At 37.5% G+C, this 26,282-nt stretch overlaps 1 protein-coding gene across 1 annotated transcript in view; it reads right to left on the bottom strand.

The window, feature by feature from the left end:
* Nucleotides 1–26,282, bottom strand: part of MTMR3 (myotubularin related protein 3) — a gene marked incomplete at both ends in the record, with an annotated part of 119,335 nt that overhangs the window by 46,719 nt on the left and 46,334 nt on the right. The window lies entirely within an intron of this gene.

Below are 26,282 nucleotides of genomic sequence, written 5' to 3' on the forward strand. Positions count from 1 at the left end.
TGACACAGCAGACCTCTCCTGTCTCACCCACTGCTCCCCTCAGCAGTGTATTTCAGTGGATCCGCCGGTTCTGCTCCCTACTCTGTCTCTGGTGAATTCTCACCCCCTGCACCTCTGGCCTACACCCCAGTTCTTCTATGCAAAAATAAATAAAATAAAAATCTTATAATAAAGGAATAATACTTAAAAAAAAAAAAAGTGTAGGGGGAAGGGTAAAGAGAAAATGAGTGAGGGCCTCCCCGGTGGCGCAGCGGTTGAGCACTGGGTTGCGAAGCTGCCTGCAGCCTCTGCAGCGCCGGTTTGATCCCCGGCTGCTCCCCGGCCACTGGAGGAGGGTCCCACATGGCGCGCAGACCTCTCCTGCCGCCCGCTGCTCCCCTCAGCAGTGTCCTTCGGTCCTTCTGCCTGCTCTGCTCCCCGCTCTGGCTCTGGTGAATTCTCTCACCCTCCTGCACATTTGACTGTACCCAGTGCTTGTATAAATAAATAAATCTTTAAAAAAAAAAGAGAGAGAAAATGAGTGGGGTACAAATGGAACAAATGTCCATGAACAGTAACTGATGAAACTGGTTAAGTGGGAGTTCACTATATCATTGTGTCTATTTTTGGTTATACCTGAAATTTCCATAATAAATTATTTTCAATGTAAGCTTAACAACTAAACCAAAATGTATCAACTATTATCCTTGATTTATTCTCAAATTACAAAATAGGTTTATTTCTAGTAAGGCAATTTCAAAAGCAGCAGCAATAAACTCTAATCTCAATGGCACTTAATTCAACTAATTATAATTTGTATTTTAAAAGTAGTCTTTTACATAATTTTTATGGCATAGAAAAACAGGAGTAGTGTAATCAAATGGAAAGTATGACTTTATAAATTATGATGGGAAAATAAATAATTATGATTAAATCGCTTTACACACCAAATTTTAGTTTTTTAATATGTTTTTTATATTTTATACATCATTTTTCATTTTTGCACAATGTATGCTTTTTCATCTTGGTTATAGTCCCCATACAATTCCCACCCCCCTTATTTTGACCATAATCCCTCCTACCCACCCCACCCCCCATAGTAACACCAAATTTTATAAAAGCAAAAGTATCACATTCCACTGAGCACTAACTATAACCTCCAGATATTGGACATTTTCACATATGCTACTTATTATAATTCCGGCAATTCTTTATACTTTCTCAGAGAAAAAGTCTTACCTATAAGTAACACAGTTTTACACAAAATCATCCTTAACCATAACACAGTAATAGTCTACTAACATGGTGTTTAAAGTGAGGTCTGCATATTCTGAGACCTCTTCAGGGGTTCTATATGGTCAAAACCACTTTCATAATAATGCTAAGACATTACTTGCCTTTTCTAACTGAAATGACCTTCATAATAACAATGCAAAAAGAAATCACAGGTAAAAATGCTGGCACCTAGTATAATCAAGGTGGTGGTACTAATTTCTCTCAGAATGCCACTGATAAAGAGGAGAAACTGATAAATTTTATTAAATTTTGACTGTTAAAAGTCTCTATATAGGAAAAACACATGAAACACTCCTACTGCATACTAATTATTGTGGTTGACTCAATAGGTAAGGTAAGGTCTGTGAACAAGTGTTTCACTTGCTGAACTGGCTACTTTTTCATTAAGTACCATTTTTAATTGAAAGAACTGATAAATTATGGTAATTCAACTAGAGCATTTGGCAGATCTTTTCACCAAAGGCATTATTCACTGCCAACAATAAAGCTATTGTGCAAAAATTAGAATCTTGGAACATCTATCTGGAACCATGAACTTCCAGCTCCCCAACACTTTTCTAAAAAGATCAGTGGTCATAGTACTGAATGTGATTTTTAAAAGAACTTACCTAGTGAAATGTCTACATTAGAAGGATCTTTATTACCTAATCATTATTTTCAAAATACCAATGTATAATGTCACAAAATCATGCATGGATAAAGATCCATTTAAAGTTCAAGACAGGGCCTCCCCGGTGGCGCAGTGGTTGAGTGCTGGGTTGCTAAGCTGCCCGCAGCCTCTGTGGCGCCGGTTCGATCCCCGGCTGCTCCCCAGCCACCAGAGGAAGGTCCCACATGGCGTGCAGACCTCTCCTGCCGCCCGCTGCTCCCCTCAACAGTGTCCTTCGGTCCTTCTGCCTGCTCTGCTCCCCGCTCTGGCTCTGGTGAATTCTCTCACCCTCCCGCGCTTCTGACTATACCCAGTGCTTGTATAAATAAATAAATAATCTTTAAAAAGAAAATATTAAAAAAAATAAAATAAAGTTGAAGACAGCCAATGGTTTTAATGTAACAGAATATAAAAAGTTTAATATCATTTCAGATTCCTCATTGCAACTTCGCTTTAAAGAACTACTACTTGTCAAGTTTTGGTATAATATAGCAGGAAAAATATAAACAATTATATAGAAAAACTATTAGAATACTCTTTTACATAGATGTGTGAGACTGGATTTACTTCATGTATTTCAATAATTCTTTTTTTTTAAAGATTTTTTTTTTTTAATAGAGGCATGTTTTTCTTTATTTGTTTGCTTGTTTGTTTGTTTTGTTTATACATGCACTGGGTACAGTCAGAAGCGCGGGAGGGTGAGAGAATTCACCAGAGCCAGAGCGGGGAGCAGAGCAGGCAGAAGGACCGAAGTACACTGCTGAGGGGAGCAGCGGGCAGCAGGAGAGGTCTGCGCGCCATGTGGGACCCTCCTCTGGTGGCTGGGGAGCAGCCGGGGATTGAACCAGCGCCGCAGAGGCCGCGGGCAGCTTCGCAACCCAGCGCTCAACCGCTGCGCCACCGGGGAGGCCCTACTTCATATATTTCAAACAACATATTTTAACCAATTGAATGCAGAAGTAAATGAGAATTCACCTATTAACTACTAAGCCCAATATTGTTATTCAAAATATTCATATTTTGTTAGTTTGTAGCTGTTATTTTAAAATGAATACAGGAACATTTTGAAGACTTCTCAGCTTTAATTTCTAATTTAGTAAATATAGGTGACAGACATTATATAAATGAAAACTTTTTGGGGTCTTCAACGAATTAAGAATATACAAAGCATTTTCAGACCAAAATAGTTTGAGAATTACTGGTCACTATCCTTCAATTCAAATACCCAGTTAAAACTGTTCCACTTGAAGTCAAATTTTCTCTGAAACCATTCCCCTAGTGTTCATCTACGGCATGAAAAGCCATAGTAAAACTTGAATGAAAATCACCCATTTACCACCCATAAAACCAGCATCTTAGCTACAAGCTGACTGGGCCCATTCCATGCTCTATAATGGGCCATTTTATCTTGAGGCATGAGCTTTTCAAGGGTCCGTTAAGTCTAATATTTAAAATGTAGAAAGAAGCTAGTGGCTTCAAATTCTAAAAATGAAAGTATGAGGACTTTATAAATGGTTCATGCACAAAATTCTATGCAAAACTACCAAATTTCACTAATTATTAAATACTTTTGTTATATTTGGAAACAAACAGTATGTTAATAGCTTCAACTTCTTAAGACTGCTAGGTATTCATGAAGATTGTCAAGAAATTATAGCTTACAACCAAATAATTCCAAAGCAAACTATATAAATCTATTCAGTTTCTTAAAGTAAAAAAAATTAATAATGCATTGTAGTAAGGTTAATATGTGTGGCTTAGTGCCTCCAAAAATATAATTACAAAGTTTATAAATAGCTTCAGTCCTGTAAACACCAAAATGACTGTTAGATGAAGAGTTTTCTATCAATCTGTTTCATTTCATCCCTTTCCAATCATTTCCTCTAAGATCAATGTTTGGGTGATACAGTAATGTTTGAAAGGCATTCATTCTTCTGTTAGGTTTTTTTCTTTTTAACCAATTTTATTTCCATTCTTAAGAGCTAGCTCTTGACTTAAACACTGAGTAGCTTCACTTTGAACTTAAAAAATATGAAGAATCTTGAATTTAGAGAGACCCTTCTTATAAATCAATAGGGGATAGATAAGAAATGTTATGAAATGAGAAATAAAAGTACACTCTGAGAAATGCCTTCTCAGCACACATTAACTTTTTATCTCACAGCTCAAATTCTTACTGTCTTCAAGATGACTTTAAAGAGATACCCATTATTTAAGTGGTCCATAATCCAATTTTTTACTGATCTTTAAAATAGCACAAGGGCCTCCCAGGTGGCGCAGCGGTTGAGCGCTGGGTTGCGAAGCTGCCCGCGGCCTCTGCGGCGCCAGTTCGATCCCCGGCTGCTCCCCGGCCACCGGAGGAGGGTCCCACATGGTGCGCAGACCTCTCCTGCCGCCCGCTGCTCCCCTCAGCAGTGTACTTCGGTCCTTCTGCCTGTTCTGCTCCCTGCTCTGGCTCTGGTGAATTCTCTCACCCTCCCGGCTTCTGACTGTACCCAGTGCATGTATAAACCAAACAAACAAACAAACAAATAGATAAATAAATAAGACATGCCTCTAGAAAATTAAAAAAAAAAAAAAAAAAAAAAAATTAAAAAAAAAAAATTAAAAATTAAAATAGCACAAAACTCAAATAAGGTGGCCATTTGAAAAAAAGGAAGTCACTTACCAATTTACTCTTTTTTTTTTCCTTTTTTTTAAGATTTTTTTATTTATTTATACAAGCACTGGGTACAGTCAGAAGCGCGGGAGGGTGAGAGAATTCACCAGAGCCAGAGTGGGGAGCAGAGCAGGCAGAAGGACCGAAGTACACTGCTGAGGAGAGCAGCGGGCGGCAGGAGAGGTCTGCGCGCCATGTGGGACCCTCCTCCAGTGGCCGGGGAGCAGCCGGGGATCAAACTGGCGCCACAGAGGCTTCGGGCAGCTTCGCAACCCAGCACTCAACCGCTGCGCCACCAGAGAGGCCCTACCAATTTACTCTTGCTGGCACAATCACTCAAGTGCTAATCTAGACCAGTGTATATAACCAAAGTAGTGGCTGAAAATGAAATAATTTTCAACATAAGAGAACTGAGAATTAGGTCAGCAAGATAAGAACATGATGTCATTTTTCAGAGACCAAATCAATGTTCTTTTAAAAAGATTATCTAAGCTCACATTACCTTTAAGGAAAATTAATTTTTCTTCCTTGTATATAAAAGTGCATTTAATCCCTAAGTACTTAACATTAGGACAAACTACTCAATGACTTCTGGAACAACAGTAACTCAAAAAACATTACTCGTCTAATATAAGCTGAATTAAAAGTGTCTAATTCATTACAGTTTCTGAGCTTCACATTTGAAAAAGGAGCTCAAACTTGAGATGGCTGATAGAGTAAGAAACTAGGAGATAAAGGGAAGGAAGAAACAAACTGGGAAGTACTGACCAGATGAGAGACTTAGAAACAAATTTCTCCTAGGCTATAAGACTATAACCGTATGGTCAATTTCCTTGAATTGCTAAGGAACATCACAAATGTCATGGAATCTGGCACTTCTCAAGTCTCTTCAATCTTTGTTAAGGTCAGTGGGGTGACCTGCAAAACCCTGAAAAGCGGTTAGTCACCACAGTTCTATGCGAAGTTTCCGCTATTGGTTAAACTATGCAGGTTTAAGTCCACTCCTCAGAAGGGAAGTCAATGTCAGAAATATTGAAAGAACACAGGGGAGCAGAGATTGCTCAAATGACTGTTAACTAAATCCACATATAGCGTTCTAGGATTTTAAAAAGCCCTGTCTACTTCTAAGAGTGAAATGCATATAAGAACACTTTGCAAAATGTAAAAGTGAAAGTAATTATCAGTCCCATGGTCAATCATAGTCACTCTTCTTAAGTTGGTATCAAAGACCACCAGAAATACATTCTCCCTTGATACAATGCTTGGGGTTTGTTTCAAAATTATCCAAAGATGGTGTAGAGAATCAGAAGAAAAAAGTGTGACTACAAACTGATGATTACTTGTAGCTCATTGACAAATTACATGAGGGTTCATTATTTTATTCTCTCTTTGTTCAGGTCTGAGATTTTCCAAAAGAAAACATTTTCCTGGGCCTCCCTGGTGGCGCAGGGGGTTGGGATGCAACCTTTGAAGCTACCCACAGCCACTGCAGCATGAGTTCGATCCCCAGCCAGGGAGCTGCCCACATGGGGCAGCAGACCTCTTCTGACTCGCCTGCTGCTCCCCTCAGCAGTGTGTTCGGGTCTGTCTGCCTGTTCTGTTCCCCACTGTCTCTAGTGGGTCCTCATCCCCCACACCTCTAGCCTGGCCCTAGTTCTTGTATGCATAAATAAATAAAAAACATTTTCCTAATGCTTAATGTTTAACTTCCATAAAAAAGACAGCCTTCAATCTCACTTAAGAACTTCTAGAAGTATAAGAAGATGTACAGAAGTATATTTTTTTAAAAAAGAAAAAGAAAAATTCAGTGCTCCTGAATTTTCTATACAAAAGAACACAACTTAAATGTTTAAACCATAGGATATATTAATTGGATGATATTAAATCACTGGTTCAGCAACTTACAAAATGCTGCACCTCCCCCTGCAGTGACCTTTAGGGCTAACCGTCCCTAGGTCCGGCTGGGCAACCAGCGCGCAGGGGGAGAACAGCAAAACCCTACCTGCTGCACCTCTCCCCGCAGTGATCTTTAGGAATGGCTTTCGCCATGGTCCCTAGATCCGGCTGGGCGCGGGGAGAGAACAGCCTGAAGCAGAGGAAGTGCAGCGGAAGTTCCCTGAAAAGGCAGAAGCTTATCAATAGATAACGACCACCAAGAACCACTACAAGAATGCTAAAAATCCTATCCCGTCTTCCTAGAACTACAAACTTTAATCCCTTATCTGTCTTTCTAAACTTCCTCCTTTCTTCTATAATGGTCATTGCTTGTTATGTAGATCACCTCCCTGATAGTGATAGACTGAGCCAGAGCAAGCTAATTTCTTTGATATTCATTCCTGTGCTTTTAGAAAACATATATATACTAGTCACAAACTTAAAGAAAATTACACTCAGATTTTCACTCTTGAAGTGTGTCTGTTTGTCATTTCTTTCGCCGACGCCCTGACCACCCTGCACGCTTCTCTCAACCCTGAGGTGGCCTCATCGTCTACTGCTGTGCTGGTCCGCGGCACAAAATATAGAGAAAAATTAACAATTTTCTCTATTGGGAATTCAATATAGCAAACTGAAATCAACTGAAAAGTGTTCCATTCATTCTGAAATAAGTAAAACAGAAAACTGTCTTACTTCCAACTATAGATAATAGATGGACTAGAAAGGAATACAACCATAGGTTTTAGGGGTAGAATATAAACTGAGTATTTGCAAAAACTTGCTATAATGCTGTCTTAATGAGAAATTGAGAAATGGAAAAAAAAGACATGGTCATATTGCTCTCCAACTACTGCAACACAAAAGCATCTATAAAGCACACAAGGAGACTATCAGCAGGGCACCACAGAGAAGCCAGCAGCACCACGGTGAGGACCACATTGTTGCTAGTTATATGGTATAGTCATGGGCAACCCATAAGAACAGAACGCCTTTCATAAGTCCATCATTTGCTATTCATTAGCACTGGCATACATAGCATAAAAATACTAAGCAAATGCTTTCAACTCATTAAAAACTGGGAAAACCAATATAATATATCTCAAAGAAATATTAAAATTTTAAAAGCTGCTTTTGGGTATAGGATACATCGCAAATTTGTAACGCCCACAAACTAAGCTTTCTCTTAATATGACATTTCTGCACAATGAGCTTTTCTGTTTTGTTTTACTTTGCTTTTAATTTTGTAAAGCATTTTCTATCCATGTCCCTAATGAGGCTTGAAATTAACATGGTCTCTTCAATTCCTTCTTTGTGCACCAGTATGAAACAGCCTGGGTCCAGGAAACATCAGAAGGTAGAAGCAGGACAATATTACAGAGGACCATTTCTTTTTTTTAAGCATTGAAGCACTGTTTACATAGTCTCAGGAATGATGCAAATGTGGCTGGCACATTGCTCCATTTTCTCTGCCTGAACTGGAACCTAAATGGTCCACAAATGACTGAAATGTCTTTTATATGTTGCTCTCAGTCAAAAATGTAGGCAGCAAAAGTGCTTCACCTTCTTGAGAATACAAATATTGCCTTAAAATAGGGAGGACAGGAAACTGTTTCTATCCAGAAAGATACATTCATAAAGAATGTGTATATGACCCTACCATACCCCCCTTTCTCTCTATCATTTTCTCTCTCTCTCTCTCTCTCTCTCTCTCTCTCTCTCTCTCTCTCTCTCACACACACACACACACACACACACACACACACACAGTTTTCACTACATTTTGCTTCCTAGAAAAGGAGTAAGAAACCTGATTCTGCTTATTACCTTACTAAAAAGAGACAATATCTAACTCACAGGACTAACGTTAATAGAAATGAAATTTTTCTACACACTAAAATACTTCACAATTATTACTACTAAGTAAGAAATTTTAAAAAGGAAACAAGAAAAGTTTTGAACCCTAAATGATTTTTTCACAAAAACAAAAATGGGTAACAATGGACCTACACTTAGTGCTCACTTGTCAGGACAGAGTTCAAATCCAATTTTCTTGTTATGTCCTTGTACTTACCATGACAGGAGGCCCAGATTAGGAGGAGAAATCCCCGTCCTTTCGTCAGTGTCTGGCAAGGTCCTTTTCTTTACGCCTGCATCATTAAAAAGAATATTTCTTTTTAAAGGACAAAATTGGCATTAATTTTCCCTCCACTTTGTCATACTCTAATTAAAGGAACTACATAAAGCATGAACCTAAAGACCTGACCACAGTCAGTTAAGAAGGTGAATTACTACTCAGGTAATTTCCACTAGTCAAATCCAAACTCCATAATACCTTTCCTTGTGAAAATCTTATTTGGGCAAAATAGTTAACAAATGTTGAAAGTAACACAATTATACAATTGTTTATAATTTATATACAGATCAAAACAATAAAGCAATAATAAAACTAACCTGTAAGTGCGAAAATTTTCTTGTAATAATTAAAAAAATGTGGTTATCTCTAAATTTGAAAATACATTTTCCCTTTCTGTGGAAATCAAACTGGTTTAGTGCACAAAATATTAAAAAATTGCCTTATTGGGCCTCCCTGGTGGCGCAGGGGTTAAGTCTCAGCACCATGAAGCTATCTGCAGCCACTGCAGCACGAGTTCGATCCCCGGCCAGGGAGCTACCCACATGGCACAGCAGACCTCTCCTATCTAGCCCGCTTCTCCCCTTAGCAGTGTATTTCAGTCAGTCCCACCTGTTCTGCTCCCCATTCCATCTCTGGTGAATCCTCTCACCATGCCCCCACCTCTGGCCTACCCCCCAGCTCTTGTATGCTAAATAAATAAATTGTTTTTATAATTGCCTATTGCTCTCCACAATCCTAAATCATTTATCTGAAAACTCATACCTTTTTTACCTGGTTTTTAAAACAAGGAAGTGGGGGGAGGTGCAGGTAACCAAATAGTAAGTCAAAGATAGACTAGAGTAAGAGCACTATCATCTTTCAGTAAATCACTTTTTAAAAAAAATGAATTATTTTCACTCAAAGCCAGCATTTCTGGTTTGCTAAACTGCCATGATACAAGTTATTTTGTGGTGTCTGAGTTTAATATTCAAAGTAAATTCTTAGAGAGCAATGTAAGGGAGCCATTAATATTTTCAAAACATCCATCCTACCAAAAGCAATTTACAGAATCAATGCAATTCCAATAACAATCTCAATGGCATTCTTCAAAGAAATAAACCAAATATTGTTTAAATGCATATGGAATCACCAAAAAACCTTTGATAGCAAAGCTGTCCTGACTAAAAGAAGGAAGAATGGAGGTATTACACTTTCAGACTTCAACTCTACTACAAAGCCATAATAATTGAAATAGCATGGTACTGGAACAAAGACACACAGACCAATGGAACTGAATCAAAAACCCAAAAATAAAGCCACACATATATGGTCAACTAATCTACAACAAAGGAACAAAGAACATGCAATGGAACAAGGATAGTCTCTTCAATAAATGTTGTTGGGAAAACCGGAATGCTACATGCAAATTATCAAACTGTACACAAAAACTCAAAATGGATAAAAGATTTGAATATAAGACTTAATACCATAAAATATATAGAAGAAAACATAGGCAAAACACTCCATGACATACATCTCAGAAACATCTTTGAGGACTCATCCCCAGAAGCAAAGGAAATGAAGGAAAACAGAAACAGTGGGACTACAAACTAAGAAGCTTCTGTAAAGAAAAAGACAATAACCAAAATGATGACACACCCCATAGATTGGGAAAAAACATTTGTACTCCATACAACTGACAAGGGACTGATGTCAAAGATCTACAAAAAGCTTACATAACAAAAATAAACAACCCAGTCAAAAAATGGGCAGACAAACTAAAAAGATTCTTCTCCAAAAAGGAACTGCAAATAGCCAACAGATACATGAAAAAATGCTCAACATCATTTATAATCAGGGAAATGCAAATCAAAACCACAATGAGATACCACCTCACAATGGCCCGTATTAAAAAAAAAACTGGCAACAACAAATGCTGGCAAGGATGTGGAAAAAAGGGAACCCTCTTACATGGCTGGTGGGAATGCAAACCGGTCCAACCACTATGGAAAGCCCTGTGAGGAATCTTCAAATTATTAAAAATGGATCTACCATTTGACCAGCAATTCCACTCCTAGCAGTCTATCCAAAGGACACAAAAACATTAACTTGAAAGGAAACCTGCACTCATATGTTTATTGTAGCACTATTTAAAACAGCTAAGGTATGAAACAACCTAAATGCCCAAAAATAGATAAATGGATCAAGATGTGACATAGACATAATGGAATACCACTCAGCAATTAAAAAGGACAAACTCATGCCATTTGCAGCAACATGGATGGAGCTGGAAGGGATTATGCTCAGTGAAATAAGTCAATGTTTTTTTAAAATGTGAGCTCGTATCTTTCTCTGGTCACCACTGGAGAATGCTAAATAACCAACCTCTTTTTTTTTTTTTTTTTTTGAAAACTGATGAGCGGGGGGAGAGAATATTTATCCCATCTTTTCCTAAAAGCTGAATCAAGTTTAGTTGATGAAGTATCCCTCCAAATATAGAAGACAGAAACAGATATCACCATTGTATAACTACTAATGAAATAAAGGATACAAAAAATGACCTAGTCTATAGAAAACTACAGGAAAATAAATTCTTTAAATAAACTGCAAGAATAAAGATGAAGGGAAACCTATAGATTAAAAAAGACAAAGTAACATATGAATCAACTATAACATATTAGCCTTATTTAGATCTTGAGTCAAAGTATCACAATAAATTGAGACATTTAGGGAAATCTGATCATGCACTAAATATATGATGATATTAAACGATTATTATTAATTTTCTGTAAAGTTGAAGTTATGGTGGGATTTTTTGTGTTTGTGGTTATGTGTTTTTTAAGTTTAACTGAAATATGAACAGAAGAAGTGATACCAAGGAATAGGCAAAATGAGGAGTATCTATAGGCAATGAATTGGTAACTTTGAAGACCAATGAGATAAGAATTGGGGGTTTATTAAACAATTTTCTCTATCTTAATATGTTTGAAATTTTCACTTTAACAGTTTAACATAATGAGAGTTCCTCTCTCTGTCTTATAAACCCCAATTATTGAAGAACCAATCTAATGAGTGAAAAAGTTTTAGCTGTTAGAACTCCAGTATTATTTATACAGTAAATGTATCAATGTGCATTATCTTTTAAAAAATTTATTTAGTAAGTTTAAGGAAAAATTCTCATAGGCATCACAGATTTACTTGTCCCAACTGAAACTTATTGACCTGCAATGACACCAAATTAGAAACTAAATCCCATTACAACTAGGGTGATAGCTTGAAAGGTTTGGACTTTTTTCTTTTTTGGTCCTAATTCCTGGTTTAGTATGAACTTGTTTGAGAGAAAAAGTACGAAACATTAGGTTATTCACAAAAAACCCCCACAGAATCAACTTTAGAAAACAAATCTTAAAACTATTAAACTATTTTTCTAGAGGATGCTAACTCTCATTCACAAAAATACACTGTTACATTTGTGTTAACCAGCCTCACATAAATCATTTCTATAGCGTATAATACACAATTCTAACTCAAAGCTGCTCTCAGGTGCTACTCAACTAATGAGGTTCGCATTGCAGTTAGGGAAACAACTAGCGAACTCATGTATGAATGGAAAGGATTGTGCTCTGTGCAGAAAAAGAGATTATTTTGGAGAGAGTTGATAACAACCCGTATATCCTTTTTATTGTTAGGTTATAAAGATATATGAAAAATTAAAAACAAAAATTACAGGGTAAGATGTAACGTAACTACTAGGAGCATCAAAGAAAGTAAAAGAAAGACTAGCTGCTGAGCAATATGAATTAATGAAAATGGGAAGAACAAGGATGGAAAGAAATTGTGCATGTACTGAAGATACTAGGGGAAAGGACATGGTGAAAATTTTGATCTTAGACAAGCCCCCAGATAAAGAAATAATGGGACATGATTTCTAAACCCACTATGTGCTTAAATGTCATCCTGCCATTGGCATTGTCTCTGTAATCCTCTCCTTCCTAAGCCTCTTTTTCATCATCCTTGATCAACACCAGCTCCTAGTTTGCTCTGTTTCTTTTCAATTTTTTTCCCCAGGCTTTCCAGTAGAGAACACACTTTTTGTGCTATCTGGGTCAACTCCTTTTTTTTTTTTTTTTAAAGATTTATTTATTTATTATTTATACAAGATTGATTGATTGATTTATACAAGTACTGGGTACAGTCAGAAGCGCGGGAGGGTGAGAGAATTCACCAGAGCCAGAGCGGAAAGCAGAGCAGGCAGAAGGACCGAAGTACACTGCTGAGGGGAGCAGCGGGCGGCAGGAGAGGTCTGCGCGCCATGTGGGACCCTCCCCCAGTGTCCAGGGAGCAGCCAGGGATCGAACTGGCGCTACAGAGGCAGCGGGCAGCTTCGCAACCCAGCGCTCAACCGCTGCGCCACCGGGGAGGCCCTGGGTCAACTCCTTCTTAATGGTCTGAAGGTCATCTCCTTTCAACTTTCCAGACTTGGAAGGAGATCCTTGCTATCCACTCTTAGCACTGAAGCCATTTCTGCCTTTTCCTGATATTTTTCCTGATACAGGCTGGCATTTCAAGGACACTACAGCCCAAGCAACAGGAAGAGGAACACATGCTGGTTTACTGTACATCCTGTCATAATAATCCTGCTGAAAGCCATAGTCCATGTCAAAGGAGAAGCCATGGAACCTCCACTGCAGACTGTTTCACACCTGCTTTTCTTTGGTTCACTTTTGGCTCTGCAGCCAGATGAATATCTAAAATCTGGTCAGCAATCATTCTGCCACCCTCTCCTGCCACAGCAATGGGAATGTCTCTCATTAACACATTGAATGAAGGCAAAGCCCTTATGAACAAAGCAACCGACAATTTGACCATATTTCAAGAAGAGTGCCTCTACATTAAGACATACTGATCAGATTATTAAGATTCCCAATCAACACATGGGAGTTCATGGTATTGCTGGCCATTGTCTTTAATGATAAGATTCCTCACAAAACTGAAAAATGTACCTGGAGATCAAAAAAAATCTCACTTTGCAAAGTTCCATTAACTTAGATATTTCAAGTGATTTTGACCAGTCGGGGTGGGGGAGAAGAGACTCAATTCTGAATCTCCTATTCCCAGATTATAGTGCTGCTCCAGGTCAGTGGCTACATCTGCTCAGTTTTAGTTTCTTCAACAAAAAGAAAAAAACAAAGAAAAAAACCTGGAGTTATTTTTTGAAGTAATGAAAAGTTCTGAAATTGATTGTGTTGATGGCTGCATGAGTATTCTGCATCACTGAACTGTACACTTTAAATGAGTCAAATGTGAACCAGATGGATTGTATCTCAAATCTGTTTTTTGTTTAAGTAAGTATAAGTTGCCTTTCTCACTCTTTAGCGTCCTTTATTTCACCTACACATAAGTACAACTATTGTTAACTATTTTATAATTCTATCCAAACACTTCTTTATATACATACTAAGATACACTAAGAAACTGAAAAAAAAAAAACAAAAAACAAAAAACAGTGGGAGGGTGTTACTGTTACTCATTGTTCTGCAAGTTTTTGCTTCAACTAATGTATCAAATCTTTCCTTACTGGTACATGCTTTCAGGAGGCAGTTCAATATTATATTGCAATTATATCCATTATATTCCAATATAATCATAACTGGCCCATGAATTCTGCTGAGACATTTGGATATTTTTTGTTAATTTAAAAAGCCACAATAATCATCTTTGCACACATCTCTGAACTAGTCCTTGTATCTATTACCCCAATTCTTATGCAGAGGTGGGAAATAGGGGTGGGGTGGGGGCAGGCAAAATGGGAGAAAAGGGTTTAAAAAATTCCAGCTAAAAATTTTTTTAAATCATGGGGAAGTAATGTAGACTATGGGGACTAAAGCTAATAATAGTGTACTGAATATTTTAAAGTTGCTCAGAGATCTTAAAAGCTTTCATCATTAAAATAAATTATATGGAATGGTGATGGCTATTAACTAGATTTATTGTGGTGATTATTTTGCTATATATATTATATATAGCACACATATAATATTATATAGCAAGTATATAGCAAAATAATATATATATATAAAAATATTGTATACCTGACAACTAGCAATGTCAATAATTGCATGTCTATTATATCTAAACTTTTTAAAAAATATACAATTCTGTTTTTCAAATGACTTTCATGCTATATCTAAAGTTAATAATAATTACAAAGTTAAAAATCAATAAACATTATCATGGCAATGTAAAACTTAAAAATTAAATATTGCAGAGAAAAGTAATATGTTAGGATTACCTTTCCTTTTCTAAAAGTTTATAATGGGCCAAATAATACTTAGTATTTCTAAGCATCAGAAACAAATGATTTCACTTTTCTTAATATATGCAGAAGAATGTGAGAGCTATAATCTTCAGGCTTCTCTGGGTTTGATCATCAGTACCACTTTCCCATACCACCCCAAACCCCGGGTTGGGGCTTAAGAGAAATTTTTACCAATGTAATTACAAGAAGTTTTTACCAAAGTAATGCATTATTTAATCTTACTACTGAATATGGTCTCTCACCTGTTAAGAAGGAATTGCTCAATTCCTTATACTCAATAACTAAAAGTTATACTTGCAAACAAATTGCTCAACCACATGAGATACTGAGTAATTTGAAATACAAAGACAGATTAGATATACTATATATAATCTTTCACTCTATAGCAGAGAAAAAATAAAGTACCCACAAGAACATAATCTAGTCTTCCCACTTATTCTTACCTAAACCACCCACACACATGTACACACCCCAAAAATAAAAATCCTAATTAAAATGAAATTATAATGAGAAGAAACTAGCTTCCTAGGACTCAGGGTATGTTTGTATGAACTGAAAATTTAAATATGATCTTACCTTAAAGATATTCACAACCCAACAGATAATAAGGCAGGGTGTGATAAGAGATACTGAAATATAACTAAGTGAGGGTACAAAAGACAGAGATGGGTTCTTATTTGGGCACTCAAGGAAAGCTTTGTGGAACACTCAAGCTTTTAATAGTGAACCATCTGTAACAAGGTGGTCCCAAGGAAAAGGGGAGGTTCCAGGTTTCCTGCCCCAACCAAGGGAGGGTGGAGTTGAGCAGGGAAGAGAAGAAGCTGGAGAGGAGAATGGGGAAGGAAAGAAGCAGGAGGGGAGAGCAAGAAGACCTGGAGGAGACACATAGAGCAGAGAGACATGTGAAGAAGCTGCACTTGCTGCTTTGGTCCTGGACTGGTTGAAACAGATGTTGGTAAGAGACCTGCAGGGCAGTTAACAATGGCAGCTTTTATCTTGATTTTGCTCTTTTCATCCCAAACTTGCCTAACAGTTTCTGACCCTTTTCTATGGGTTCCTGCCAGGAGGTGCCTTAGACTTGTGGCACCTCAGAGGCCCTGCTTTAGGCCAACCCTGTTTGAGCAGAATTTTGCCTACAAGGGTATGGGTGACTTTAGGTGCTTGATTTGGATACTATATTTTTTACCTTTTCTGTATTGCACACTAATTGTATTAAAGTTCCTTTCCATTAAAGGTCTTATATATTTTGTCTTGATGCATGATGCAGCAGGTGTCAGAACCTATTTAGAGGAGGCAGGTTTGGGGGTTCTGGAGTGCCCCTTTCCCTGTCCTGTAACACATCCAGCTTCTGAACTACTGAGATAAAGGGTGACAAAGAACATCAAATGCACAACAAGAATGACAATGCCCAAAAAAATGCACATTGGAGAGTATCTGAGAGACATTATGTAGGTCAGTGTGTAGCTACAGCAAAAGGTGCCTAAGGTGCAAGGTGGGTGGCGAGGGTACAACACAGAAGACTAGATGCCAAGACTAAAGAGTGCCTAAAATGTCATGATACGGTGTACTTGGTCCTCATTCTGAAAGCAATGTCAAGCTAAAACAATTTGCTTGCATTTAAAAACTTAAAACCGGGCCTCCCCGGTGGCGCAGCAGTTGAGCGCTGGGTTGCGAAGCTGCCTGAAGCCTCTGCAGCACGGGTTTGATCCCCGGCTGCTCCCTGGCCACCAGAGGAGGGTCCCACATGGCGCGCAGACCTCTCCTGCTGCCCATGCTCCCTTCAACAGTGTACTTTGGTCCTTCTGCCTGCTCTGCTCCCCGCTCTGGCCCTGGTGAATTCTCTCACCCTCCCGCGTTTCTGACTGTACCCAGTGCTTGTATAAATAAATAAATAAATATTTTTTTAAAAAAGATCTAAAAAAATAAAAACTTAAAACCATAACAACTTCTATTTTCATTAAAATGAGGTAATTTCTTAAAGAGACAACAGAAAAAGAGGCAGTAATAAAGAATTATACAGTAACAGATACGCATATGTTTTTAAAAAGGACAAGACAGGATTAATGCCCATAGAGGGGACAGAACTAGCAAAGTTTTTAGAACTTGTTTATTAGTTAAATGTAATATTAGTACCTCTAAGTCTAATAACAAGTCCTTGATTTTAAAACTGGTATGTAACAATTTAAGGAAATTAAAAAACAATATTCAAATTTCAATTAAGAAGAAATCCATGATGTTAAGAACTATCTTAAAAAAAAAAAAGATTTAGGCTACAACCCACTTAGTCTCAAATACAAGTTTTCAGATACAGTAGACTATATTATAGCATAAGGAATTACATATGCAAAAAGTAAGCTGGTTTGAGTCCTACTGAAAAAAAAATCCCACCACATTTACAAGCAAAGAAAACATACAATAAATAGCTCATTTAAATAATTAAGTATACCAACAGACACCCCAAACAAATCTGTAAATTATTTTTTGCTACCTCAAAATGGCACAGAAAGAACAGTTGGAGGGAGGGGGAACAAAACAAGCTTACCAAATGAAATTTGTTCCAAGAAAATTTTCTATCACAAGGTTTCACAAGAAAATCTGCAAAAGAAAAACCAGTAGTTTTACAATGACAAATATCCTAAAAATAAGTTAAGCACTTTGATCTTACCACACAATTTTTCTCTACAAATCAGGATGCCATAACAACACATTTTTTTAAATTGTTATAACGTGGACTAGTCAACCACACATTTAAGAATGTTGAATTGCACCCAATCAGGTGCAGAATGGACCCAATCAGGACTCAGCATGCCTTTAGAAGCTGCAGAACTGCACAGACAAAACTTTCCAGAAAGCTACAAATATTCCTGTTTTAAGAGTTTTTCTCAGTCAAGCATCACTTCCGCAGATTTCTCAGCTAAACCTTTGACACTACAGGAATAAAGAGTAAGTACTTAAAAAAACTAAGATCACAGAAGATTTAGTCTTGGGCTTATATTTTAAATACTGTTTTATAACTGGTTTCTGCCAAGGGGTCTTTTGTGTATAAGAAAAAAATCAGGGCAGGGTTGCAGAGTTATTACAGTCTAACCAAGAAGTCTTATAACAAGGCAATAATTTAACTTTTATTGGATAACCTAATCCCCCTGATTCCACTGTAATGGTTTTCCTTAGTATTTGCAGCCAGATAGTTTATGTGACATTGAAAGGGAAAAATCAGTAAACAAATGAATGCAGTAAAAGTCCCATTAGATAAACATTCCAACCCAGGTGCAAAGCAAGTTTGATATCCCTAATCACTTGCAAATTCTCCTTTGGTCTGATGCATTTATGGCTGGTCTTTATACTAACAAGGCTGCGTTCCAAGAGGAGGGGGGAATGCCTTTTCACGAAAGCCCTTTTCTGCTTATCTTCGGCTAAATGATCTTCAAAAATGTAATCTACCCATGTAACCTATGTTAAAATAACCGAGTATAAAAGGAAACTTTTGTGTATGTTCAGGGCCCAGATTTTTCCAGGAGAAAATTCTCCTATCTGGTGTCATTAGTGTTGTAATAATAAAACCTTGGTCCTTTCCAGCCTGCCAAAATAGTTTTCCATGACAACATGAAATCACATGTAGGAACAAAACTGTATAAAACACCAATATCCTAAAATTAAGGAGTCAGTCAACATAGTACATTATTTCCATAACCTCCAAAAAATGTTTTTAACTAAGAATTATCAACAGGAGGCTAAACATCCTGTAATAAAAATTTCACCCATTTTACAAGTACTGTTTTTGTCTCCCAAAAATATTATATTTTCTACTCAAGTCATATTAACCACATACTACATGGGAAAGGAATAAAGCAATTCATCAGCTGCAATTTCATATACTAATCACATTATGTATCAGGATTGGTCTTGTTAAATTGCCTAACTAAGGGTACATAGTACAGCTGTAAAGTTGTAGAGTTTGTAAATCTAAAGGGCTTTTGTTGTTTTTGTTTGTTTGGTTTTTTGCTGGAGTGCAATTTTTTGCTGAGTATTTGAATACTCAAAACATTACAAATTTTTTTCTTTTTTGTACTATATTAATTTATTGTCAATTTTTAAAATTTACGTCTATATTATCTACAAATTTTACTATAGGATAATGAACATTCATTAAAAAGAACAAATGCTGGATCTCGTTGTCCACATGTGACTTTTAAAGAACCAGATGACACAGTATACGTGAAGGCACATTCTACTTAATTAGTATTACATTGTAAAAAATGATGAGACACTGCTCATTGTAACTCAAGAAGTGTCAGAATACTATAAGATTAACTGTGACATGCATGTGCTCAGAGTTCAAGGAGGGACAAATCAAGACTTCATAAGAGTAGAATTTCAATTGCATCTTACAGATTGGATGAGATTTAAATAAAAAGGAGTAATTTAAGAGCAGAAGGTTAACAATCCCATAGTGGGAAGAAAGCAAGGCATTTTTGAGAATAGGTGTAAATATCAAGAGATTGTTCAGGAAGACAAGACTAGAAAGGCAGTTAAGATACAACTATGGTTCTTACTTGAATGCTAGGCTAAGAAATCAAGATTTCATTCAATGGGATGAAACCAAAAGTTTTATGAGCAGGGAAATAACACAAAGTGTTGGTGTTACAACAAAACAAAAACAGACTATTATAAATCAGAGGCATCCTGCAGGGGAGGAGGAAGGAGAGGGATCAGAGGGAGCGAGGGAGGAGCACAGGGGATTGTGGTGATGGTGCACTGGTGAAGGAAATTCTATGGGTACTACACCTGGGGGAAGGGGGTAAGCAAAAATTGTTTAAAAATGAACAATGCTGTAAAAAATTTTTTTAAATAATTAAAACAAAAAGTGTTGGTGTTCAACTGTAGAAAGTAGCAAGTAGGATGGTTTTGTAACTGATGGCTGAAGCCAAAGACTTACAGGTGGTGGTCCCTGGAGGGGGGTGCTGGTAAGGATGGATAGCCCCAGGCAAAATGCAAACAAACTATCAATGGGGGTGGAGACTCTGAGAAGTATAAGGTACTGCAGAAGCAGCCCCCAGGATTCAATATTCTGGGATTCAGCATTTGAACATTCAGCATTAGGGATTTCAGCATTTTCAGATCTTCAGCGATACCAGGTCAGCGATTTCTGCTCCCACCCTGGCGAGCTTCCAAAAGGCTGTTGTGGACCTCTGAAGAACGTGAGGAGGGTTCCAGCCACCCTCAGAAAGGAAAAGTTCAGAGGCTTTGCAGGTGGCTGAGCTACTGAAACTGTTCATGTTTTTGCTCCTGTTACAGCCTGGCAGGGAAGGCAAAGAGATGGAGCAGGTCACCTTGCTGAGCTGCATGAGTATGGGCTGTTTGTTGGGTCGTTCGTCTGCTGCAGCTGCTTGTTGAGTGTCACTTGTCTGGTGCTGTGCCAGGTCATCTCAGCGGCTTTGGTGAGCAGCTCCTGTTGTGTCTCCTACTGTCTTCGTGAGTTGAAACCCAGCCTGTAGTCTGGCTGCCATGTGCTCCAAATCCACAATGGCAGGAAGACACCATCTTGGGAGCATTTGTGTTTAGGACTTTAAAACACTGGACACTGCTTTGGGTGAGGTAAACAGCCATTTTTGGCCTCAGCAACTCTTTGTTTTCCCTGGCTTGTTAAATAAATCCCACTATTGTTGTTCTCTGAACCTGAGTAGTCTTGCAATTGTGCACACGGGTGAAAAACTCAGACAGTGGCCAGTAAACTATGTGGGTAGTGTCCTTGGCCAGTCTCAGTGCCCCTTGCTGCCCTGTATGAGTTTGGAAGGGCAAAGTCAGTTAAGATGCCACCAATCTAGGGCCTCCCCTGTGGCGAAGTGGTTGAGCACTGCACTGCGAAGCTGTCCACAGCCTCTGCAGTGCCAGTTCAATTACCCGCCAGCCAGGGAGAACCCCACATGGCGCAGACCTCTCCTGCCTTGCCCGCTGCTCCCCTCAGCAGTGTCTTTGGTCCATCTGCCTGTTCTGCTACCTGCTCTGGCTCTGGTGAATTCTCTCACCCTTCTGTGCTTCTGACCTATACCCCAGTTCTTGTGTAAAATAAATAAATAAATCTTTAAAAAAAAAAAAAAAAAGATGCCACCAGTCTAGTAATTCAGATAAGAATTGCTAAGAGCTCAAATCTCAGCAGTAGTGAAAATGCAGAGGAAGAGACCAAAGTGAGCCAAAGCATTAATTGTCTGACCATGATAATTAATGAGGAATGGGGGGGGAAAAAAGAGGCAGAGCAAATTGTCAAAATTAACTGCAAAATTTTATGGCATCTGGTGAGTACAAAAAACATGGTACTATTAAGAAGTGTTGCAAGAAGCAATGTCAACTATGTATGATATGCTGACTTTAAAGGTGGTCTCTCAATAGATACATGTTCAGCAGGTGTTAAGGGGGAATGGAGAGTATAAGGTTAAATTCAAGAAACAGGTCAAGTCTAGAGGTAAAAAAATGAATCAAGGGTGCTAGACTGAATTAAAGGAAATCACTATGTCTACTAGAAGAATCATCTGACACTCCAGAAATTACTTGATATTTTATTGTCTAAGATATGAGAAGCCCATTAACACAGAAGTGTTTGAGTAAAGTTTCCACAGGTTCCTATAAAGTCTAAGGAGTAGATCAACAGAGTCAACCAAAAGGACTGGGCAAGATGCTTCAGTGCTGACTATGACTATTCTTTCCAACAGTCACAATCAAACTTCTACTTGGTTAGGAAAAGGTATATCGTTGTGAAATTGTCACAAAATTAAAAACTGCTCATTTAGGACAATCTGTCAAATAATGGTTATGTAGAGGAAAGTCTGAAAAATGCTCTCTGATGCCACAAGCTACCATCCCATACTACCAGTAGTTATCCAGGAATACCAGTCACATATAACTCAGAGAGTAAGAATGGTTATGCCTGGTAATCTTGACATTCATATATTGAAGAGGTAGAATGTAAAGTGGTTGTGGTTAAAATCTAAACAATTACTTAAAAGGGATTTTTAAACATAATAAACACTAATGAACAGCCAGGCTGAGTGGTATAGCTGGAATTAATTATGGTCACTCATAGTGGTAGGGGGAAGGTAGGAGGAGAGAGGAATTTTTTAAAAAGGAAGACTTTCTGAATTTATCTGAAACAAGAGACAAATTTTTATAATTGCATACACCACTAGACAGGAAGATAGTATTTTATTCATTTTAAGAGAAAACCCTGAAGAAAGTAAAAATCAATATACTTGAATATTAAATGCTACAGTATCAGATACTATACAGCCACATTGAAGAGAATTTAACCCAACACTAAGTAGGCATTTGGAAGATGAGGAGGTAATGACTAAAAGATGGGACACAGAGGGCTTGAGGCAAGAAGGAACACTTATATGGAATAGTTTATGCCTATATGGAATAGTTTATGGGACTATCTGTATACCATCCACCACAGCAGTTTCAATAAGGGTAAGGAAGCACAACAATTTGGACCATTTATTTAATAAAAGAACCCAAACTACAAAAACTAATCAGATTGAGCCAAATTTACTCAAGCTAGGCTTCCAAAAATGCTGGGGGAGGGTAAAGTTGGGGAGGTCTTTAAAGCTGCACTTTTTTGGCTAGGGTACATTTTTTTTTTTTTAATTTTTTTTTTTTAAGATTTATTTATTTATTTATTCATACAAGCACTGGGTACAGTCAGAAGCGCGGGAGGGTGAGAGAATTCACCAGAGTCAGAGCAGGATGCAGAACAGGCAGAAGGACCGAAGTACACTGCTGAGGGGAGCAGCGGGCGGCAGGAGAGGTCTGCGCGCCATGTGGGACCCTCCTCTGGTGGCCGGGGAGCAGCCGGGGATCGAACCGGCACTGCAGAGGCTGCGGGCAGCTTCGCAACCCAGCGCTCAACCGCTGCGCCACCAGGGAGGCCCTGGCTAGGGTACATTTTAACCTCAAAAGAACAATGGAAAGTTTTTTATATAGTCTCATTTTCAAATGTAAGATAATTCAGAGTTCAAAACTTCTGGGAAGAAAACATTAAATTTTTTTAAAACCTCTTATTTTAACTGTATGTGAAATAGCGTTTCATGCACATGAACTGCATACTAAACAGATTCACAGTAAAACATGAGTGTAGAGACAATATAAAATAGTTCAGAGATGTCAATTTTTTTTTAAAATGCCTTTATAATTGCCACTATTTGGGGTGAGTTTTTTAGCTTCATAGTGTTTCTTCATTTATGCCTAATAATTTTTCAGTTATCTGATGAAAAATGAAAGACATTTCCAAACTAGAATTCTGTGGCATGTTGGGAAGGATCATTCCATGATGGGGAGATGATTTCATCACCAACTAACCAAAACCCATGCATTTATCACTGAGTAACTCTACTATGGCCTGATCTTACTCCTTGAATAGGAGTTCAAATCTTACGTTTTTTAAAACCTTTGCTGCTGAAGTCAACTATAAATGAAAATAGAAACAAGGACTGTTCAAAGAGCATTCTGTATTTACCTATATATAAGTTCATTCTGGTGGAGGCTCATTTTGACAAATATTTTGAGAGGATAGGCACCATCCTAGATACTGGGGATGCAGCAGAGAAAAAAATTAAGTTCCTACCTTCATGGAGTTGCATTTTAGTGTCAACTGTAGTATTCTTGCAGGGCTAAATGCCATCAATGAATTTTTTCCCCTACTTATTAGGACCAAGCTTTGAAAACACTAGAGAAACAGTAAATATAAAACTGAATCAATGGTCTGGTTCAGTGAGATCTCCAAACAAGACCATTTTTTTTTTTAATGTATGCTATTTGTCTTTTCTAGCTCTTTTGAAATCACTAAACTCTTGAGTTTTCAGGGATCCACACACAAATTCACCATCAGTTTACTACATATCTCTGCCAGCTGTAAGACATAGATAAGCAGCTATAATATTATCATTTCCTATGCCAAAAACAACCTACTTCTTCTTGAAAAACAAAATCCAGTAAGTCATCAGACACCATTAGCTAAATGACATGTTATAATCATATTTCTGTATCAAAAAGCCTTTTACTGCTACTAAGTGTCTTGAGCGACCAACACTTATGCCAATGTTCACTATAACAAGTAAAAGTTCTGTTTCAATAGATAATTACCAAAATATCAATCCTGTATAATTTTGTAACTACACAAGTGGTACAGGATGGTTGATTCTTTATACATAAACATTTATAAATACAGATACTGTGTGTGCGTGTGAATGTGAAAATATGTGTTTGTGTGTGAGAGAGAATAGTGTGGGTTTTTTTTTCCAATGTGGGAGAAGTTTAAAGTATATTCTTCAAAAGAGGCTCTGCAATACAGAATTTTAAATAGCTGGTTAGTGATCAATACAATTGTGATCTTCATTTAAGTGGTTGAAATACCGACAAGTGCTTTTCTAAATGTGGACCAAAAAATGTGAGAAGTCAAAAGCAAAGTAATTTTGCAGTAACACTTTTAGATTTGAAGGTTTAGTTGCACTTCACATGTACCTTATTACTTTCAATATTTCAAGTAGGCAAAAAGAAGCTCTGACCATGTCCTCAAAAAAAAAGAATGACTGTGATCAAACCAACTTCAGCAAATTTAATTTGTACCTTTTATAATTTATCTTACAAGTGATTTCTTGTTAAACTTAATCTTTACACAGAGAGTAGGAAGAGGGGAAAGAATAATTCATATATGATGTCTTCACCACCAGAAAAAACAATCTGCAAAAATGGGGGGAAATTAGATGGTTCTAAGAAAGAATGTAAAGGCTGTTTTAATGTTCTGACCTGTTCTGTATAATTATGTCTATATTGAACACATTCACTTCATACTACTAACTCCGATATATTAAATCATAAACAGGTTTATAAGGAATTCCTCTTAATAACTCCAAATGTTATTTTCTGACTCCAAGTCCATGAAGAAAAATCACAAGGTAAGCAGTCATTTTACTACTGAAAGTAAGAATTTAAGATCTAATTTTATAACACAGCATTCAGGTTCATCATCTTAAATTTAGGTTCATCTTAAATGAAGAAATGTTCCTTATCTCTTCAGAAAAATAATAATAATTTAACAAAAAGCAAGAGAAATACTTAAGCCTCAGTTTAAAATAATAGAAAATCTTGGTATTTGAGTCATTAGACATTAATTGCATTAAAGCCAAGCAATGTCATTTAAGTACCAGAAGTAGTTCAATATTTATAGTTGCTATGGAAAGATGAGAAAGACTAGCTCGAGTGTTGGAAAAAGGTTTCCTGATTTTTGTTTCTTTCACTAGTTCCAAGAGCTACCTTTGGGAAATTACAGAAGGCAAATACCTGCACACTCAGTAATGTCTTGCTACTTGCTATCAGTTAACCTCTGGGTAAAGAAGTAACTGCTTCCTCTTTACCCCCTCCCTCTCCATCTATTTCCTCCCCTACCTGGCCCTAAGTTCCAGTTCTCACTACCAATTCATAGATCAAATATTATATTTATATAAAAAAGAAAAATTGCTAGCCCAGAAACCTCATGAAACTTAAATTTTCCTACTTATAATCTTATAAAGACATCCAAACCTCTGAACATGTCATCCAATCAGGTATCTTAAAACAATATTGAAAACTCTGTTCCTGTCTCCTACTGTTCAAGGAATAAAAATCTAACTGCATTTTCTTGGACAAAATGACCAATATCCCTATGAACATGAACATAGGTTTTCTCTGAAAAGCTTTTTTTAATAAGGGTTAAATTGTCAGCTCCTATTTCTTATGTACTCAATAGAAAAAGAAAATTAATGAAATAGGTAGCAGAGACCAAAAGTTTAATTTTTTTAAAGGCAACTAAAGAGGGGCTTCCTTGGTGGCACAAGGGGTTAAGACGCAACCTATGATGCTATCCGCAGCCACTGCAGCACGAGTTCATCCCTGCAGGGAGCAACCCACATGGCGTAGCAGACTTCTCCTAACTCACTCCCTGCTCCCCTCAGCAGTGTACTTCAGTCGATTTGCCTGTGTTGTTCCCTGCTCTGTCTCTGGTGAATCCTCTCTCACACACACACACCCTTCTGGCCTGTACCCCAGTTCTTGTATAAATAAATCTTTTAAAAATAAAAATAAAAAAGGCAACTAAAAAATTAGGCAAAATTCAATATTCCAAAGTCCTTCTGAGACCTGTAATTTACACTGCTTATATTAATATGCTTTACTTCTGGACCCTGCCCTAAAAGAAGAAAAACAGAATTTCTATTTCCCACTTTGTACAGCCCCCCCACACCTCCCTCACAACTGCATAAGAGGTCTCTTTTCCAGAAAGACAAACAACTTTATTTAAAGGTGA

This window comes from Talpa europaea (genome assembly GCF_964194135.1).
Source record: "Talpa europaea genome assembly, chromosome: 14".
Classification (NCBI taxonomy): Eukaryota; Metazoa; Chordata; class Mammalia; order Eulipotyphla; family Talpidae; genus Talpa; species Talpa europaea.